We start from the raw sequence: 19,755 nt of genomic DNA, 5'->3' as shown, positions 1-19,755 counted from the left end.
AAGAGTTCTATAATGCTTCCCCTGAAGTCAGTGCATAGTCTACCAGATCAGCTGTTTGATGTTTTCATGTATAGCTGAAGGATTCCTTTGCCCAGTAAATCCCTTGACACTATTCAGTAGGCTTATTTCACCTTGGCAGGGGTCTAATTCTGTTAGAGACCAAAACCAAAGAATGATCCCCAAATTTTACAGTGCAAGAAAAATATGAAAGGGGAAAAATCAGATTAAGAAGCAGTTACATAACAAATAATAAAATGACATATCATAAAATGAACTATCTTTTTGATTTTTTAAAATGTATAACTGTTGGGGATTTTTTGCCCTTTATCAAAGAAAAGCCTAGCTTCTGGAGGTGCCCAAGAAAAACAATGATATGTAACACAGGAAATGTGTATTTTGTGGGCAGAAGGGCCTCACAGCCAGAGGGGACCATGCGTGGTAGAACGTGAGATCACCACCTCCTACAGGCTAGCAAAGGACAGTCACAGTCCTGTGGCTCTCACTCTGCAAGGGATTTGGTGAGCAGTTTGAAATTATTGCCTGCCCTGAAAGTGCAAGGTATCTAACTAGCAGGCTAGGATTCAGTCTGCACTGCTTCCTTCAGGGGTTTACCAGAAAGAGAGCTAAACGAGAGTATCTAACCACACACGAGCCCATTGTCATGGAGCTTAGAGCAGAAGCAGCCCATTTCATCCATGAATGGTTGCAGAGAAGGTCCATGCCATAGCTGCTGTCCAAGGTCCCTTTATGTCTCACAGTTGTTTGTAAAAACTATGTAAAACACATTCCCCAAATAACATGATGAATGAGCACATGGCAATTCATCATAAGCAACACTTCCTTAATTCAAACACACTCAGCTTGCAGATGACAACCACAGGCAGGATTTGCAGGGATGCTCTTTTCCTCAGTGGTGACAGGGTAAAATGCAATTTTGAAACTTCTGTGCAAAGCTCGGGATGAAGAATAGGTTGAGAGCCACAACACTGACATAAAAAGAGCCCATCAGGTATATCACAAGGTCTGTTTTCTCTTTGCATTTTTGCATTAATAGCTTTAGGATTTAGAGGTTTTGTGCTTCCTTCTGAAAGATAGAAGCTATCTTTAGAGATGATGAAGATAAAAAATTTCCTTGAGCACAAGCTGTCACAAGAAGTTACTCAAGACAAAGACCAAATATTATTGGACTTAACATAAAATCTGAAGGAAATGTCAAAACTGCATCACTTTCTGGAGAGCCCCTCTTGCCTGAGGGAGCCTGATGGAACAGTTGTTTGTGCTTTTGCTCCCTGCCACTTATTTTGCTAAAACCTTTCTCCCAAGGACAGTGTCTGGGTTTAATAAACTTTTGAATGGCTTCAGCAGAGTACAGTCTATCCTGAGCTGCACATTACTGCTCCAGCATGTCAGGCAGGACCTTGAACCACTCACATCTCCTAGTGGCTAAGCCTCCACAGATTGAGGCACCCAGCTGGAACAGTCCTTGGGAATCCTTGTCCGTACTGCAGTCTTCTGGTAGAGTCCCTGCTTAATATTAGGAAAGAAACATTAATATTCTGTCCTTTGTTTTTCAGAGCTGTCACTTCTAGTGTGGTGCCTGCAGGGGCTACTTCTCAGCATAACATACGAGAAAGCTACACAGTACCCTTGAAATTTCCTCTTAGTGGCAGTAGGGACCCTGCTGGGGGAAAGCAGAGACAGCAGGCTGCCAGAGCCAGCAGGCTGCCAGCTCTTCGAGATCCTCCTATCCATGCAAGTCCAATATCTGAGCATAATCTCTTTTGCCAAGAGCTAACTAATCAGACCAGCCAGAGCTGTACCAAGATATTTTAGCATTTGAGCTCACCTACACTGTCAGGCTCTTTCCGGCTATTGCTACAGCCTCTCTGTCCCTTGGTCTGAAGAGTAGCAACACTCAGTAACTCAGGCAATGAGTGTTCTTTTCCCACAAGCACTGGATGTTGCCTTTCCCATGCTGCCTGTGGCTCTTGTGTCCAGATCTCTTCAGATTAAATGGTTCCTGCTATGCAGCATCCATTTTCTCCTGGTGAAACATGAACTGGTGTCTAGAAAGGGGAACACAGCAGTATGACTTATTGTGAAGAGGAAAAAGGTGTTCTGGTGGAGACATATGCTAACACTGTTCCTCCAGAAGGTGAGGCCCATGACAGGCAGGGTTTTTTCCTGGACTTTAGAATTTGTTCAGTTAAATTATTATTATCATTTTTTGAAGATATTTTTCCCCTGATTTACTGTCCCTCTCTGATACGCTGCCTTTCTCTCATGTTCACTGCCTCCCTTCACATGTCCCATATGTGGCTGACAGGTAGTGTCCATTCACAAGCACATGCTTAAGGGGGTTACCAGTGTTATGACTCTAGGTAAACAAATCCAAATATAAGTTTGCTTCCTGGTTGGACAATCAGGATCCTTACCCACTCCCAGGCATGCACCTTCATCTACTGTAACACCTTACATGCAATTAGTAGCTTTTATAACCCTATAATATTGTGAAGATCTGTATGTGCTAGAGCATATGAAACCCACTATCTGTTGTTGTAACATAACTTTCTGTGGGGTTTTTTTTGGAATTACAAGAAACTGTAAATCTGTTTGGTTTAGGGCACCTTTTGCAACATGCCTTTAAATGGCCTACTGGAACAAAAATATGAATATTTGGTTTATGAAGAAGAAGGCCCTTTGAGGCTTGTGTGTTATATTTATTCAAATGGCTATAATCAATTGGAGATGAGATGCTTCTAAAAAGTTCAGTAGAGAAATTAAGTTTAGCTGCCTCTTCTTTCCTAAAGCAGTAGTCTGATAGACTTTACCCTACTTACAGACAGAATTTAGACTACCAGCAAGTAACGTGAGGTCTACACATGGTAAAGTTCCGAAACCAGCTAAATTATGTTTTGGGGAGCAGAAAGCACAGATCTATTTAATGAGCTTGAAGAATGCCCTGTATTTGTTCAGAGAAACCTCTTCTTCTCCCTCTTTGAAGAATCCTTATCTGTCCTGGCAGACTGATCCCTATTCCTGATCCAGACTGGTCTGGATAGTTTAAAACAAGCAGATTTCTCCCCTCTTTACACAACCATGCATCAGAGCAGGTGAAGCCTGATGGTGGGACTTCCTGTGGGCTGCCCTGCAGTGGCACTGTTGTTTCACCAGTTTTGTGATGTTTGCAGTGATTAAGATAGCAGCAGGTCAACACCTCTCTGGGGATTGCTCTTGGGGATGGACCTCATTACCCACCTCCAACTGCCATTTTTGAATATGAAAAAAACCTCACAAGACCTTGCTTTGCCTTTTAAGTGCATAACAGGACTCAGTCCTTCCTCCATTAACCTCACTGTTCTTCACTTGCTTCTTTTTTATGGAACCTCTTTTCTTTCCTGCTTTTTCTCTGCCTCTAACCTTTTGCCTTGTTAATTGATTACTCCTTTTTTGTCTTTCTTTTCTTTCTTGCTTGTCTCCTCTTTGACAGAAGGTGACATGTTGCTCATGCTGGGAGCATCTACCAGATGACTGTAAAAACAAGCTCTGGCTTGTAGACTGCTGGAGGAAATGGCAGATGCCCTTTCCAAAGTGACTGCTACACAAGTGCCAAAAAATAGAGATGAAAATAGAGTCATTTTCAGGCAGAAAGGTGTCATCTTACCAGGACTTGAACAGCTAACAGGAGATTTTGTGGGGTAGAAGTAAATGGCTTTCTGCTCAGGCTGTTCCTCTAGTCTGGTAGCTTCCCTGCAGCAGCCTTCCCAGGTACATTTTGCCTTGACAGACTGAAGATTTTGCTCTAAGATGTCCAAATTTGACCTGCATCAGGTTGCACAAATGAGGCATTGCATAAATAAGTACTAATATATTGCTATTTTCATGAGCAGATTTCTGAAATGCTTTACCAAGATCAGCAGCACCCTCCTTGCTCCACAGAAAGAGAAACTGGCACGTAGCACAGTGCAGTGATCAGTTCCATGTCACACAACAAAGCAAGTGCAGAGCCCATCTCTTATGTGCCCCCAGTCAGAGCTCCCCAATAATTATGATGATGATATTTGGTATTTTTAATTCTCTTTTACAGAGGCACCCTTCAAATGCTGTGTGATCTATCTACACATCAACTCGTAGTCTAAATGGTCACAGGGTCACACGACAGCTACAGGGCACTCTCTTTCTGAAAGGGCCCAAACAAACAATTTTGCTTCCAACAGTTATTCTCTTGTTGTATTAACAACATCAGCGATTGAGAAGTATGAAGGGTCAAAGTCAAGACCTGAAATCCATTTGCTGGATATGAATTTCCATGCACTCTCCATCAGTAAGGGCTGTTTTGACACACCTGACTGGAATGACGACTAGATTGTTTTGGTTTTGAATGGCTGCCTTGGGAGTCTGAGGACCTTAAGACTGATTGGAAGTTAAACAGAATACTTTAAAGCCACTAAAACTGCCAATGATTAGAGATGCTTTCAGCTTCAAAGCTTACACATCTGTTTGGTCCAGTAAGTGGTATAACATTCACTACTTTGTCTAGAAGGTATTTATATTAATATTGGATGGGTTTAATGCTGTGTTAAATTTACAGCTTGAAAAACAAACAGGGAAATAAGACCAGTTCTGAGAGTCCTTCCCCTTTTGGAAAGTTTGCTATGGTAGCTATTTTATGCCTTATAACTATAAAGGAGAATATGAATAAGAGTGAATGAATTTTTCATATACCCCAACCCCAGAAAGCACCATTCTGCTCATCTAGTTTGATGTCCTTTGTTTGAAAACAAAACAAAAATAGTAACAAAACTCCCAGGCCTTAAAATTTCATCAAGATGTTGCTGAATCAAATCCATAACTTCAACACACTAGAGCCAAGATGAAAAATAAATTCTGCCAAGTCTGCATTTTACAACAAATAAGATGTGGTGAAGCATTTTTTTCTTGGTAGAAATTGTCTTTAAAAGGTTTGTAATAGGAACACCATGCCACTTTTCCTACACAATCAGCCTTTTCTTTGGCTTATCAGAAAGGAAAAGGTGCTGTGTTACAGCACAGCCTTACCATCTTTTACTATCTCAGCACTCCTCTCTAACACAGCAATATCCGAAAATCCTTTCGGGCAACCCTGCTTGTTCGAGCAGTACAAAAAGCTGCATGAAAAGCCAAATCTCCTTCAGGTTTGTAAAACTTGCATATACCAATATCAGCTACATCAGGCTAGTGAAGACACATTATAGATATAGTCTGCTACTGGGAAAAGTTGGACCTGTATATCATGGCTGTGTATCTGAAGTGGTTAGGTCAGTTACATCTTCCAGACCCTACTGGTTCCTCACCTCTGTGAGTCTGCAGCTCACTGAGCTGTAACAGCTGAAGTGAGGGAGAAAGCTCTCTAAGCCAGGTCTTGCTGAAACAAAACCTAAATACTTTTTCTCTAGGAGACAGTTTGAACATAGTTGGATTTTGTTTTGCTGCAAAGTCAATTTAAAAGACTTTTCCTCTCCCTGCCCCTCCTTTCTGGATTCCAAATATTATTTTCTTCTCTTCTCCAATGTTACGCTGAGGCAACTGTTTAGCATGTCGTGCTCTAAACCATACCAGTAGAATGATCCAGATTAAAAATGGATCCAAATAAAAAATATAACACAAATAGACATTTTTTAGAGCCTGGTTTATATTATGGTCTGGCATACATAGCAATCACAGAAAAAGTTGTATCAGCACATTAAAAGGGTGCTTGTGAACTGCTGAATGGAGATGGGAAGGAGAAAGAAGACAGGTGGAAACACTCATGGGATGCCAGGCCTGTCCTTGGGCTGCCTGTGGTCTTCTTGTCCCAGCAAGCTCCTGCTTCGCTCTTCTTCCCATCTTCAGATACTTGGCCCCTCTGCATAGTGCCAAGTGCTTGTGGAGTTGCTCTGGGAGCTGAGCCCGGCAACTGCTCCAGGTCAGAGGTAAACCTTTTGCACCCAGGAGCAGGAACTCCTAAACCAGCATGTCTGCTACAAAAAGTATGAAATTACTATAACCTGGATTTGATAGTGTATGTGTTTTGTTAGCCCAAATAATTCCAGACATTTAAAGAGCAGTCAGGCAAACAGCTCAGCTGGCAGTGACCTCCAGAAAGGCAAGGGGCAGACAGATTGGAATGAACAATTACTGCACCTCGAGCACAGTCACATCAAGCATTTAATAAATAATCTAACTCCCTTTCCATCCCCTTTTTCTTTTCCTATCACTTCCTTGTTAAGTTGACAAGAAATAACAAGTATATTTAGGGACTAAAGTCCAGGCTGAATTAAGTTACTCATATCCTTTGACTTAATTATGCTACTGACATTCAGTTCATCAAAATCAGATGTCTGAATCTGAACTCAAGACTAGTTATATTGAGCAACATATTGAACAGAGAAGTCCAGTTGCTCACAAAAGATAGTTTCCTGCAAAATACAATAACACAACACACTCTTTTCTGAGAACACTTCTTTAAATACTCTGCAGAAACACATATTGTACTTCCATAAGAAAAGAGAAAGGTGTGTCAATATTACTGTTCTCAATCACACATAGGCCAAATAGGCACAAATGGCATGAGAAGTTCTCAGTCACTTGACCTGTGCAATCTATCAAATACACTGTATCATTCAGAGTCTCACAGAACAAAACCCAAGAGCATCTGTTCTGAAATGACACGGTATCTCATCCACTTCATAGAATCATAGAAACATGGAATGGTTAGGGCTGGAAAGGATCTGAAGATAATCTAGTTCCAATACTGTACCATGGGCAAGGACACCTCCATAAGACCAGGTTGCTCAAAGCCCTGTCCAACCTTGCCTTGAATGCTGCCGGGGATGGAGCAGCCACAATTTCCTTGGGCAACCTGTGCCAGTGTCTTACCAGCTCTCACAGTAAATAATGTCTTCCTTCCATTTACCCAAAGGTAAATATTTCCACATCTGAAAGGATGTGTTGTCAACATGCTACAAGTAGAGTAGGCTGTAGGACTTTCTGTAGGAATCAAATAGTCACAAGCTGTCTCAGGAGTCCTACAAGGTCTTTAATAGGGTAGCTGAAGCACATCCTTCTGTCCTTCCCTCTGATTTAATAGCGTATTTCTCACTTCAGTTAGAGTTACCTTGTTCAGTGAACAGATGGTATAGCACTGTACTTTCATTCAAATTACTTGGCAAACAGAAAGCTGCCCATTGCAATTTTTTTTACCACATCTTGTACATCAACTGTTATTTTCACCTCTGAACTATTAACATGCCTTTTCATTTCAGATGCCAGTGTCACACCTATAAAAACGACCAAGAAGGACAAATGAGTAGTGACAGATATACACTTAGACCTTTTGTTCTCTCAAGTTCGTTCCAGCAACAGTTGATTTCCAGAATCAATACTGACTGACAGCTGGTCACTTTAAATATCAGCATCCTCATGAATCAATCTTATTTGATATCACAGTACATCCATACAGACAACGTTAGAAAAGCAAAACCATGAGAGCTTCAATTAGGCACATCTATAACTGATGTGGCTTAAGTTCACTGTACATGCACATGTACTTGCCGAATAATTTGTCCTTAGCATGTTTTCCAACCTCTAAGGCAATGCAGAAACTTTAACCAATCCATCTACATCTTTGCAAGACTGGTAATACATGCCTCTTTACAAGAAAAATAGGTTGTTTCCCCACCCTCGCTAAAGGAATTTTCAAGTCTTGAGCAAAGCAAGGACATCTCATGCCTTTAAATACTTCATACTAATCCCTAGTGATGATAACAAGCTTCTGACCTTGAATCAGTGTCACCAGTCACTAGCCAGTGGCAGCAGATCCATTTGGTCTGAGATTTTTACAAATCCCCATGTTTTTCCCTGAGTTAAACATTTGAGAATACCTGCTGTCGCTGGGCTAAGTGCAATCAAGATGTCCCACTGGAGGTGGAAGTGGGATGGACCTTCCTCTTCTAAATCATTCCACCTCAGTGCCCCAGGAACCTAAAATTGTGACATACCTTTCTATGTGACTCTTCCAAAGCACATAGGAATGCCCACATGCAACATATCTGGGAATGCTCAGTATCCATGCCTGAACAACTGCTGGATCTCAATTTTGGGTTGAATTTGGGCACTGCCAGGCTGAGTGTGAAATTTCTAAAGCCAAGGTCCTGCTGCAGAAATGGCAGAAATAGGTATTTAGCACATGATGTACTGAGCCTGTGACAAGCCTAATACAGCTGACCACAGGATAATCCGACATTCTGCCTCTCCTCTAAGCCTGAAATCAGTGCTTCAGGCATCCTTCCATGGCCCTAACCTGGTTGGAAATGCGAGATGGGAAACACCCCCTGGATTTTAGATACCAAGAAGCTGTCCTGGTGGCTGTTAATCATATTCTCCTGAAAGACAAGGAGGCCAGATCTCAGAGCCAGTTTTGTCTGATTGCTATTCCAATATAACCCAATATCCCAGTCAGGAGTGTAAGTCTCTAACTGTGGAATCCAAAGTCCATTCAGGTGAGTTTCCCAAGCCTTAGACATCCAGGTGCTTTACTAGCTCCAGTAACTATTACTTTGTGTTGATGCAGCAATGAAAGGACCATCAAGCCTAACCTGGAACAATGCCCATTGTAAACAAGGCCAGAAGATATCTGCTAACGTTTTTTCATTACTACTTTCTTACATGTTCGTTGAGTGAGAACAGGTGGCTCCTTCACAATCCTCCTGAGCATCTTTAAGTTCCTCATTTGTACTGAATACCTAAAAAGGAGGAAAAAAACTAAAAAGAGCAAGTCACTGACTCTTCTGGAAATTACTCCAGTTCCTTAGTGAGTGAGAAGACTTAAGCAGACACTAGATTATTAACAATTTTCACCAAGCAATGAAAGTAAGCCCTGAGTTTATATTTAGCCATCCTTAGTATTCCACCAAAAAAAACCAACCCAACAAGCAGCAGTAGCTTCCATTTAAGGTTTGGTGCCAATTCTCTAAGTTAGATACTGTGTTCTTTCTTGATAATGTAGGCAGTACCAGTCAAATCAGTTCTTCTTATTCCATCTAAAAAGACAGCCACGGCACTGAGCCTAATTACTTGCATTCCTAGCTACCCAGAACATGCCAGGAGGACACTGGATATTTTGAATAAGCAATTATTTCAATGCTTGCACCTACAATGAGTGGCTTTTTAAAGGTGTGTGATTGACTACCTGGTTTCTGCAGCTTTCCAGCCATTCAAGATGAAAACAGTGCTGTTATCTATTTTAAGTGCTGTGTTATTTCAGACAATTGCAAACTGTGTTAGCAAGCTGCAGTGCAGGCACGTTCAGAGGTTTCACACAATTACTAAAGGCCACAGAGCTTTGATAATTATTTTCCCTTTTCACCTGTTCAACCAGAGTAGCTGAAAGAGATTAATTTCATGCTGTAACTGAATTCCCAAAGGAACCAGAAGCCTCCGATTGCACACACCGCAGCTCAAACCCAGCAGCTTGTTCATAAACTCTAGAGAGCTTTGGAGCATAAGGACAGCACTGCCACATAAATATGTGGATTTACAGCTGCAAATCAACTAGTAGCATTAACACATTTGGAGATCAATCCTGTAGTGAAATACCAAAGCAGATCTTTCATTTGTTAATTTTTACTGTTTTAACATACCGCTTAATGTAAAGAAAATCTTTGTACTCTGTCAGGCAACAAATTCCAAAGCATAGTATTTTCCATGCTGTGTAATTACATTGTGGAACTTGTTATGCCACCACACTGAGGTGGCCAAAAGTGCAAGTTAAGTGCAGAGGAGGCTGTTCAACGTGACAGTCTAGATCCAAGCACTTTCTCGGGACATTCCCTAAAGTGCTGGACCTGGGAAGAATGATCAAGGAAAAGATCATTTTCTGTACATTCTGATACTCTGCACTTTCATTAGGTGTTTGCTATTGGTTGTCGTGGGACACAGGGCTTCTCAAGGTAGACTTTGACTTAACATGGCTGTTCCTGTGTTCCCCTGTACTCACCAGCACCAACTATAATTACTGGGGAACACTGATGTTATACAGTTTTGCTCAAGGTAACCTCCCTGCACCTAGTATCCCTCCTGTAACAGACAGAATATCTGTACATGGGAGTCTTTAATAATGGGGATATCAAGTGTGTTTACACGAGTTAATTGCAGTCAATAGCCCTGACCAGAGTCACTTAGACCAACCTAAGTGACTTCCTTCTCTGTCCTTCCTCCAATTTCTTACTATCATCTCTCCCAAGGGGCATATGCTTGAGTTATATTTCAGACAAGGTAATATTAGTTCAGCTTGTATTTTTTCTAAAAGAATATATATGTGTTTGAGAATCTTTCTAAAGCACTGCCCAAAATACACTCTAGGCTCTAGCAGAAAGTCTTATTCCCCCTTTGTTTCGTATGAATTATATTAGGCTTAAACACCCAGCTGATAAGTTAAAAACAATAGAAAGGGTTCACTTGGAAATGGAGTGGTTGATGAGAGAGAATGCTTCCCCCTGGCTTTGCCTACAGTCTACTGAAGCAAAAAGGGAAACACAAAAAGCAACTGTCTAGAGGGCAGGCAGCAGCTCTGGGCTTGAAAACTAGATTCATATCCAAATCCTTCAACTGTGACTGACGAGCTGTTGTAGTAAGTTGGGTCTTAAAATGCACCAAATTCCTAGCAGTTCCCCAGGTGATTTGCAAGGCTTGCAGGGCTTGTCTTGAGCATCAAATAAATGGCACTCTGTTTTTATTTAAAAGAGACTCGCAGCTCCATTTTGTACTGGCATTTTAAACCCTGTTAGGCTAGGGTTCTAGTATTATTTTTATGGCATCGGTTGACCCATGCCAAATCATCCACATTCATACATCAGAGTTACTCTTGGCTTGCAAACATTAGAGAAATGGAAATGTATTTAGAGAAATCTTTAAGACATGTTTTGTAATACAATATATCCTGTAAAACTTAAAGGATAACAATGTTACCCTGTTCCCTAGCCCTGACAGGATCATTACACGTAGGTATTTCAGTTTATTCCACTTCCAAGAGCTTCCTTTCATATCAGGGAGGAAATTTCATTAAATCACAGCCTTCCTGTGCCAACCATAAGTATCAGCTGGCTTCCACTTTCTTTGAAGTGCATTTTAAGTATAATACTAAATCCTTACAAATACCAAGAGATTCAGGGTTTGCTCCTGGGAAATGCTAAATGTCTTCATTCCTCTGCAGGTCAGATAAAGCCCTATCATCTATCAATGCTGAAGCATTGCTTTGTTTTAGTGACACTGTTTTTAAAATGCAGTTGTATGGGACTTCAGATATATAGTCAGCTCTGCTCTGTTACTTATTGGCAATTTATCTGGATTACAGACTAACCTCACCGCAGGTGGAGATGCATCATATGGCTCTGTGCAGAACCATCTTAGGGCTAGTTTATTACCTCAGGGATAGCCCTTGCATGAGTGAACCTCTATTGCTCCATGTTACAGCCTGGAAGCAATGCTTTTGGGTGGAAGCTATCCAGCTAGTAAACACTACTGCTTTGCCAGGTTGCAATTAGTCCCCTGATGAACCATGGAGCTGTCTCAGCTCAAAACTCTAAGAAATAAAAAATTGAAAAGCAACAGAGATACCACTGCATATAAGATGACAGATTTAGGGCAGCTCCAAGCAACCTGTCTTTGCTTGGGTCAATAAGGAAGAGTTAGGGCAAGGAAGAAAGGGTGACATAAGCAATATAAGCAACTCTGACTGCTACTGCACCCACAATGGAAGGAAGGAGGCTGAAAACATAAACATAGTGACAAGCTATTCTGCTCTCCAAAAGGGTTTATTAGCCTGGGTGTAAGGTCAGATGGCACCAGCTTGGGTTCAACATCCAGACAACACACTTCTGAAACCAAAACCAACCTCCAGATAATGTGCCACATAGTCACCAGCATGTCTGTGCCATGTAGGCTTCTGAGTATTTCAGAAGTATTTGGGTATTTCAGCCAGAAGTCCAGTTGCTCTGAAGACTGCTGCACCAGGCTCCGTTGCACAGGATAGACACTTTCAGAAACCTAGGCTTAGGGGCTAAGCCTTGTCCTTATAATTTCCTGTTGTGCGGGTGAAACGGACTTCCCACTAAGCATGTGGGATTTAGGTTTTGATGTTGCACCTACCTCTGCAAATGCTGAGTGTGACTAGCACTGGGCTTCAGATTCCACTCAGAGGGTCAAGCTGGAAGAAAGGCCACTTCTGTTTAATTATAACACATACATAATGTGAGGGACCAGTGGGAACTGCTCTCCTTTATATAGTAGGTTGATGAGCAGTGAGTCCAGTGACAGTTTTGCTGATGCATGGTAACTTGCCAAAGCAGTAAGCTTTGAAGACATACTGCAAACAGACAGCTATGCCTACTATCTTCTCAGTGGGTGCAAACTTGAAACAAACATTTCAAACGTGAAAGCAGAAATTAAAAACTGGCATGATTTGAGATGAGAAACATTGTCATGTAGGAGATAGGGACCACTCGATGAGATGAGCCCTTTGCACATGAAAAATGTACACTCAAGTTATTGATTTAGGAAAAGAGAATGCAGGTCCCTTTGAATAGCTATGAGGCTACACAACAGTGACTTCAAATATCTAGAGACCATAGGAGACCACTGTATTACTGTGCTGTCATTACAGTACAGGTATTGGGAGGACTAGTGCAATCTCTGTATCAGAAGCAAGGAGTAGAGCAGTTTGGAAACTCCTGCACATTTTTCCATCCTGATTGAAATACTGGATTTATCAAAATCAAAAGCTTCACAAAAGGATGGTCAATTCAAAAAATCAAAATATATACTTTGATTGACACATGCACTTGTTCTGACAATATGCTTTGTGAGAAATTAAGAACCCAAAAATAGAAAACAATTATAAATCTCCACATGAAGCTTCAAATTTACTTCTGCTGAAGAAGAATCTTTCTGCATGCAATTTTATAAGGCAGTTCAGATCAGTGGCAGTTATTTTGCACCTGCATAAAGCATTAGTGAGAGTGGTACAGTAACAAATTATAAAGCTTGGGTATCCGTATTTTAAAAACACATACAAGAAAACTGGAGAAACGGTTAAAAAGCAGAAGTCATTGAGACTATCAGAATCATAAAAACACACAACTATAGAATCTCTTAGGTTGGAGAAGACCTTTAAGATAAGCAAGACTAACTATTAACATAACACTGCTTCGCATCCACCACGTAATCATGTGGTGCCACATCTTAAAACACCTCCAGGGATGTTGACTCAACCACTTCCCTGAGCAGCCTGTTGCAGCGCTTGACAACACATTCAGTGAAGGTACTTTTCCCGATATCCAATCTAAACTCCCTGTGGAGCAACACAGAGGTCATTTCCTCTCATCCTATCACTTGATACTTGGGAGAAGAGGCTGACACCCACCTCACTACAACCTCCTTTCAGGTAGTTGTAGAGAGTGATAAGGTCCCCTCTGAGCCACCTTTTCTCCAGACTAAACACCCCCAGTTCCCTCAGCAGCTCCCCATCACACTTGTGCTCCAGACCCTTCACCAGCTCTCTTGCCCTTCTCTGGACACACTCCAGCACCTCAATGTCTTTCCTGTAGTGAGGGACCCAGAACTGAACACAGGATTTAAGGTGCAGCCCCACCACTGACTTGTACAGGGGATGATCGCTGACCTGGTCCTGCTGGCCACACTGCTGCTGACACAGGCCAGGATGCCATTGGCCTTCTTGGCTGCCTGGGCACAAGGGGGTTCATGTCCAGCCATCAGTCAGCACTCCCAAGTCATTTTCCACCAGACAGCTTTCCAGGCACTCCTCCCCAAGCCTGTAGCACTGCATGGGGTTGCTGTGGCCCAAGTGCAGGACGCAGCACTGAGCCCTGTAGAACCTCATACAAATGTCCTCAGCCCACCAATGCAGTCTGCCCAGATCCCCCTGCAGAGCCTTCCACCCTGAGACAGATCAACACTCTCACCCAGCTTGGTGTCATCTGCAAACTTATTGATGGTGCACTCAATCCCCTCGTTCCGATCACTGATAAAGATGTTAAACAGAACTGGCCCTAATACTGAACCCTGTGACCAGTTGTTAAGTGGATTTAAGTCCATTCACAACCACTCTTTGAGCTCAGCCATCCATCCAGTTTTTACCCAGAGAACAGTACACCTGTTCAAGCCATGGGCAGCCAGTTTCTCTGGGAGAATGCTGTGGGAAAGGGTGTCAAAGGCTTCACCAAAATCCAGGTAGACAACCTGCAGTGTCTTTCCTTAATCTACTAAGTAGATCACCTTGTCATAGAATGAGATCAGGTTAGTCAAGCAGGACCTGCCTTTCATAAATCCATGCTGACTGGACCTGATAGCCTGGTTACCCTGTATATGCCACATGATTGCACTCAAGATGATCTGCTCCATAAAACTAAAAATTGGTTTTAGTGAGACATGAAAGCTCTCGTTCTGCATATGTTAAAATGAGTAAGAGGTGACTTGCTTATGGTTCCAATACTGTCATGGGAAAAAGGAATACTTGACAGGCTTTGCATTATAGGGTAGAAAAACAACAGAAAACAATGGCTTGAAACTGAAGCCATATAAAATCCAACTAGAAATAAGGGAAAAAAATAATAGGGTCAATGGAATAATATTTAAACAAATAGTAGTGGAAATGATGGATTCACCATCTTCTGTTGTCTTCAGATCAATACCACATGCTTCTCTGCAAAAGAAGCAGAAGTCCTTAGGATCAATACAAGGGCAATAAACGCAATTTAATGGTCTGCAACACACAGGAGGTCAGACCAGATGACCTAATGGTCCCTCTGGCTTTATAATCTAGGGACAATCATATAAGAACAAAGTGTGCAGGGCAGAGTAATGAAATGAGTCTAGAGTTTGTATGTCAGTCTTTGCCACAACTACCGTGCCACAGAATTAAGATGTATGTGACTTCCTTTTTTATTTCATGGCTGTCCACCTGCAGATGCTGCTCCTCCACCTGAGGAGGGCATTTTGTGGATAGATTGCATCACTGACTGTAAATGTTCTTACAGAATTCTCTGAGTAGCATATCACTAGCGTCATATTGAGATGTGTGTTATAACATTTATGATCATAATTTCCATTGTGAAATTTTTATTTTCCATGTTTGGTCTCCAGAGAAATTTTATATGATGGAGGAAGGCCGGATGTCCTGGGTTTGGATTGAAATCAGAAGGAAAACTATTAATCTGTAGTAAGATGCTTGGTGTTCTATTTCACTGCCAATTCAAAAAGCCAGACTTTCAGGTAGCAGGTCCACGGAAGAAACTAGTGCTGCTGAACTATTCTATACAATGAAAGAGTAATGAATGATCACTAGAGAGCAGTTTTGAATAAAGCACAGCCGGCATCTTAATTTGAGTTAAACTACTGACAGTTTTGTAGAACAACAAATCTTTTTCTGTGAATTTTAGGCAGAAATGGTTGTGTATCAGTAGTTTCTTGATATTCCACAGAAGAAACAAAGAATTTTACTGGGATCATCAGAGACTGCAGCTGCATGGCAGATGTGTGCTCTCACCTCTGAATAGCATCTTATGCTGTGAGGTCCTGATTCATTTTAGGGTGAGTCTAAACAAGTTAAGCAGAGGTACTTGAAAGCTTTTCACTAAACGTAACCTGACAAGACAGAGATTCTGCATACTGTGTCTCTATGCTATAGAAACCAGCTGAAAGATATCCACCTATCTTTTAGATTGAGGGTAAAGATACTACATGGTGTGCAGGAAGACAGGACTTCAACTAGCTATCACAGTGGCCTTCTGGTGTCACTATGTAGTATTTCAATATTTAGTAACTTTAAAACCGTTTGGCACTAAACATGGCGATTCTTTGCTCACTTCTTTTTACTAAAAAGCTATTTACCTGAAGCCCTAGTAGAGAAGGTTTATGGCAGGGGACATTAGGCGAACTACATCCCACTCAGAGAAGAGCAATGAAATTATAACCTTGCAGAGCTGACCACTAATTTCAGTATGCAAAGAGCAATTTAACTGCAGTATATAAGAATCACTGAAGGGGTAACGTTACCTTTGTGAAGGATTCAGCTTTTTGCAAAAGCAGCAGCTGGAAGTGATTTTCAGGTGCAAAGCTGATTAAACAGACATGTGATTTAGCCAGCTGCCTGCTTCCTTATGTGACCTTTGGCAGGTTTCTTGAGATCAGACCTATAAAAGAAGGGAGACACGGCTGTACCAGTTGCTCAGCTCCCAGAAGGGATTTCTGAAACCATCTGGAGTGCCTATCTACAGTACCCACTAGACAAATGGTTGGTTGCCTCCTGCAAATCTCAACCCTGAGCAGGGCTCCACCTGAATTAGGCAATGGGAAATACCAAGGGTCTGAAGTTTTTCTACCAACTTGTAGCCTCAGGTTAAACATCATCAGCACTTTCCTTGACTCGGATCCAAGGAAATCACCTAGTCTTTTTACAGATAAGACAGAGCCAAGGGACAAAGCAATGATATTGATAGAGCAGTTAAGCAGCCAGACCACTCAGAAATTGTGAGACTCCTTCAATGCCGTCCTCACTGGAATGGTTTCCGACACATGTATCTTACCTGTCATTTACCTGAGCCACACAGCTGTGCAACACTTGTGCCCCCCCCCATCCTGTCAGAGCTGAGGGTCTGCATCACAGAGAATGCAAGAGCACATGGCCGACAGCATGGTGATAAAAGGGCCTTGCTGTGTTCAAGTCCCACTCGCAGCCCTGCTTTTGTATTTTAGCCACAGTTGCTGATGCCAGTGTCCATAAAATCACCTTAATGCAGCCTCTTCTGTTTGTTCTTGAATGTCAAACAGTTGTGGCTACTGCCACTGCAGAACCTGCCTGATCTAAGGCAGCCTAAGTCACTAATGGGTGGGAACTTTTAGCTTGCCCCAGGGAGAGGATGACACCCAAGCCAGGAAGAGCATGGGAAATGATCTGCAACAGGCACACCACTAGCTTCACTGGTGAGAGCACTGGTGCATGCAGATTCCCTGATGGCTCAGCAATCGGATGATTCAGTCTGCCTTTTAAAGGAAATAAAACCTCTTAATTCGATCTGTGTGTGGATCTGTCTCTTCCTCTCTCATAGCTTTCACACTGAATTTTCAAATATCAGCAAAGGCAGAAAAAAAATTCCATCATAACTGAGCTCATAGGAAAAGGCAGCTGCAAAGAGAGAGAAGAGAGGAACTATGAGGTCTTTGATCAGCCATACTTCTTGCATTAAAGAAGGCATAAAGATTTAAAGGTACTTATGTCTCAAAAACTATCTCCTATTCTGTGATGGAAAGTACTGTTGGATATATTGATATGATTTGTTTTCATCCATTTTCTCTGCCAAAGGTATTTTCTTTCTGTTACAGAGAATTGGCACCTTCACCTCTACCTTACATGAAATACTGCATTTTCAAGTCTGGAAACAAATGCAAGGAAATTAATGCTTAATTCTTAATAATATTCATGTTATACATATATATTAGTCCATGTATCATTCAAACAAAATTGTGAATAATCAGACAGGGTTTTTTGGTCCTGTAACAAAATTATATAACAAAAACATTCAGGAACAGGCATTTGTACTTAAATTTAGCAGTCAATTTGTTAAATCATTCCTGCCAGTTGTAGTGGATCACCTGTATGTATAGAGGTAGATGTAAAAACATCTTGGAGCATATTATATGTGTGAATGGTTGCAATAATTAATCTTATCTGATAATCAGCCAGCTTCTTTCAGCTGCTACAGCCAGGAGAGGAAATGCAGTGTCATAGCTTTGTTCTGATTAACTCACAAAATGTTTAGCACTTAAGGTTTGTGTTCCACTGTCAGAGGAGAGTTGTTTATTTCACTGAACAAAAAATGAGCTTAGAAAATGCATTACAATACTGTGTATGATCTTATGGAAAAGATGAGCATTGATTAACAAACATAGTATATTTTCATGTTATATGTTCTTTGCATTGTGTAACAGCTTAAGATTAATATGTTAAATCTGAATATTCTGTGTTCCATCTTACAGAAGTGTAATTACTGTATCGAAATCACAGCCAACACCTCCCATGGAAGGGGTTCCTCCAGTCTATTTACACGTCACTTCCTTAGACTAAACCAGTACCCAGTGTCCCTTCACACCCACTGCAGCTCCCACAGCCACCCACATGGTGCTACACCTCACTTCTTCCACCTTAGTCTATATATGCAACTCATACCCCGCATCACACCCCACTTTAGCACAAGAGTGCCACCTCTCTCCCTCTGACTTTTTTGTCTGCTTCATGTGCGCATGCTGGGCTCCATAACACCTTAGGGGCTGAATCTCACCCAGCGAACAGGCTGGGCTTCCAGCTCATCGGAGATCCGTCTTGCTCATCTCATCTTCAACTGACTGTGACTTTTCCAGAAGAAAGCTGTTCCATCATTTCAGCCGGCTTCCTTCCAGCAGTGAGCTGTTCAGCTGCCAAGAACAGTGGGCGTGGAAAACAGCAGCAAAATTAAGCGAAGGCATCAGACTTGATTCAAATTAGTTCTCCCTTGATGCCTTGTAGTAACAGAATTTATATTCAGAGGCATCCTTAACCTAAAGTAAGAACTGTCACAAGCCCTGAGTGTCAAATAAGGCCCTGGGTCCATTCCAGCAACAAAATGATGGTGTTACAAGTCAAGTAACACCTCAGCTAGATGTGCCGTACTGACTATATAGCCCATAGTTGATATTGACAAGTATCTGGGCTGAGGCCTCCCGGGTCTCATGCCAACCTACAGATTTCTGCTCTATCACTTATAAATGACCCCATTTCAAGGGCTAGAAACAATTCTTGTAATGATCAAATGACCTTCTACATGCACATACCGTAGTATTTCAACAAGACTCAAGTATTAGGGTCCTGACCACCATTAAACTCTTAACCAACAAGTCTGTAATAGACCTGCAAATGCAGTTAGACCTATTAAATGTTCACATCATGCAATAACTTATCATAGACGTTATTAATTGGCAACGGATACACAGTTGCCTGTGACAGACCTAAGACAAAGGTCTAAGAATGTATTTTTCTGTGTCATACTAGTTTAAGCAGATGACTAAAGGAGCCAGATGGCACTTTCCTGTCACAGATGTGCAGCACACAAGCAGCCTCTCAGCTGCTAAACGCCCTTCTCAACTTCTTTACCTTGGCCCAGAATTCACGCCTAGGCATGTCTGTGTACGGCGTGAGCTTCTTGTTTTGATTTTCCATGACTCAGCATCTCTCATGGTTCTCACGAGTCTGTTTTCAGAGTTCTAGTGCATGAGAGCAGTAGTAACAGGTTACTCATTAGAAACTCTGACTCATTAGAAAGTCTCTTTCTTTATGAGTGCCATGGATGCAAAGACATACTAAGAGATATACTTTGCAATTATGGAATTGATTTTTCTCTAGATGATAGAAAGACCAAGGTTTAAAAGTGTACAGGGCTTTTTTGTAAAGCACTTTTTTGTCCCTAAGAAAGAGGTTCTCTGGGAGTTCATATTTGATTCTCTTCAACAAAATGTGGTGTACTGGAACTTGCTGAAAAAATAAAAATTAGAGTAGGTTAAAAATGAATAAATTAATGTAGGGGAGTTAATAGCTATCTATTACCTATACAGCTGTATTGAATAAAAGAGGCTTTATCTGTTCCTCAGAAAATAATAAATTATTATTTTTTATAAATTATTAGAACTGTG

This window comes from Melopsittacus undulatus, chromosome 5 (genome assembly GCF_012275295.1).
Source record: "Melopsittacus undulatus isolate bMelUnd1 chromosome 5, bMelUnd1.mat.Z, whole genome shotgun sequence".
In the NCBI taxonomy this organism is placed as follows: Eukaryota; Metazoa; Chordata; class Aves; order Psittaciformes; family Psittaculidae; genus Melopsittacus; species Melopsittacus undulatus.
This window is presented reverse-complemented; position numbering follows the sequence as displayed.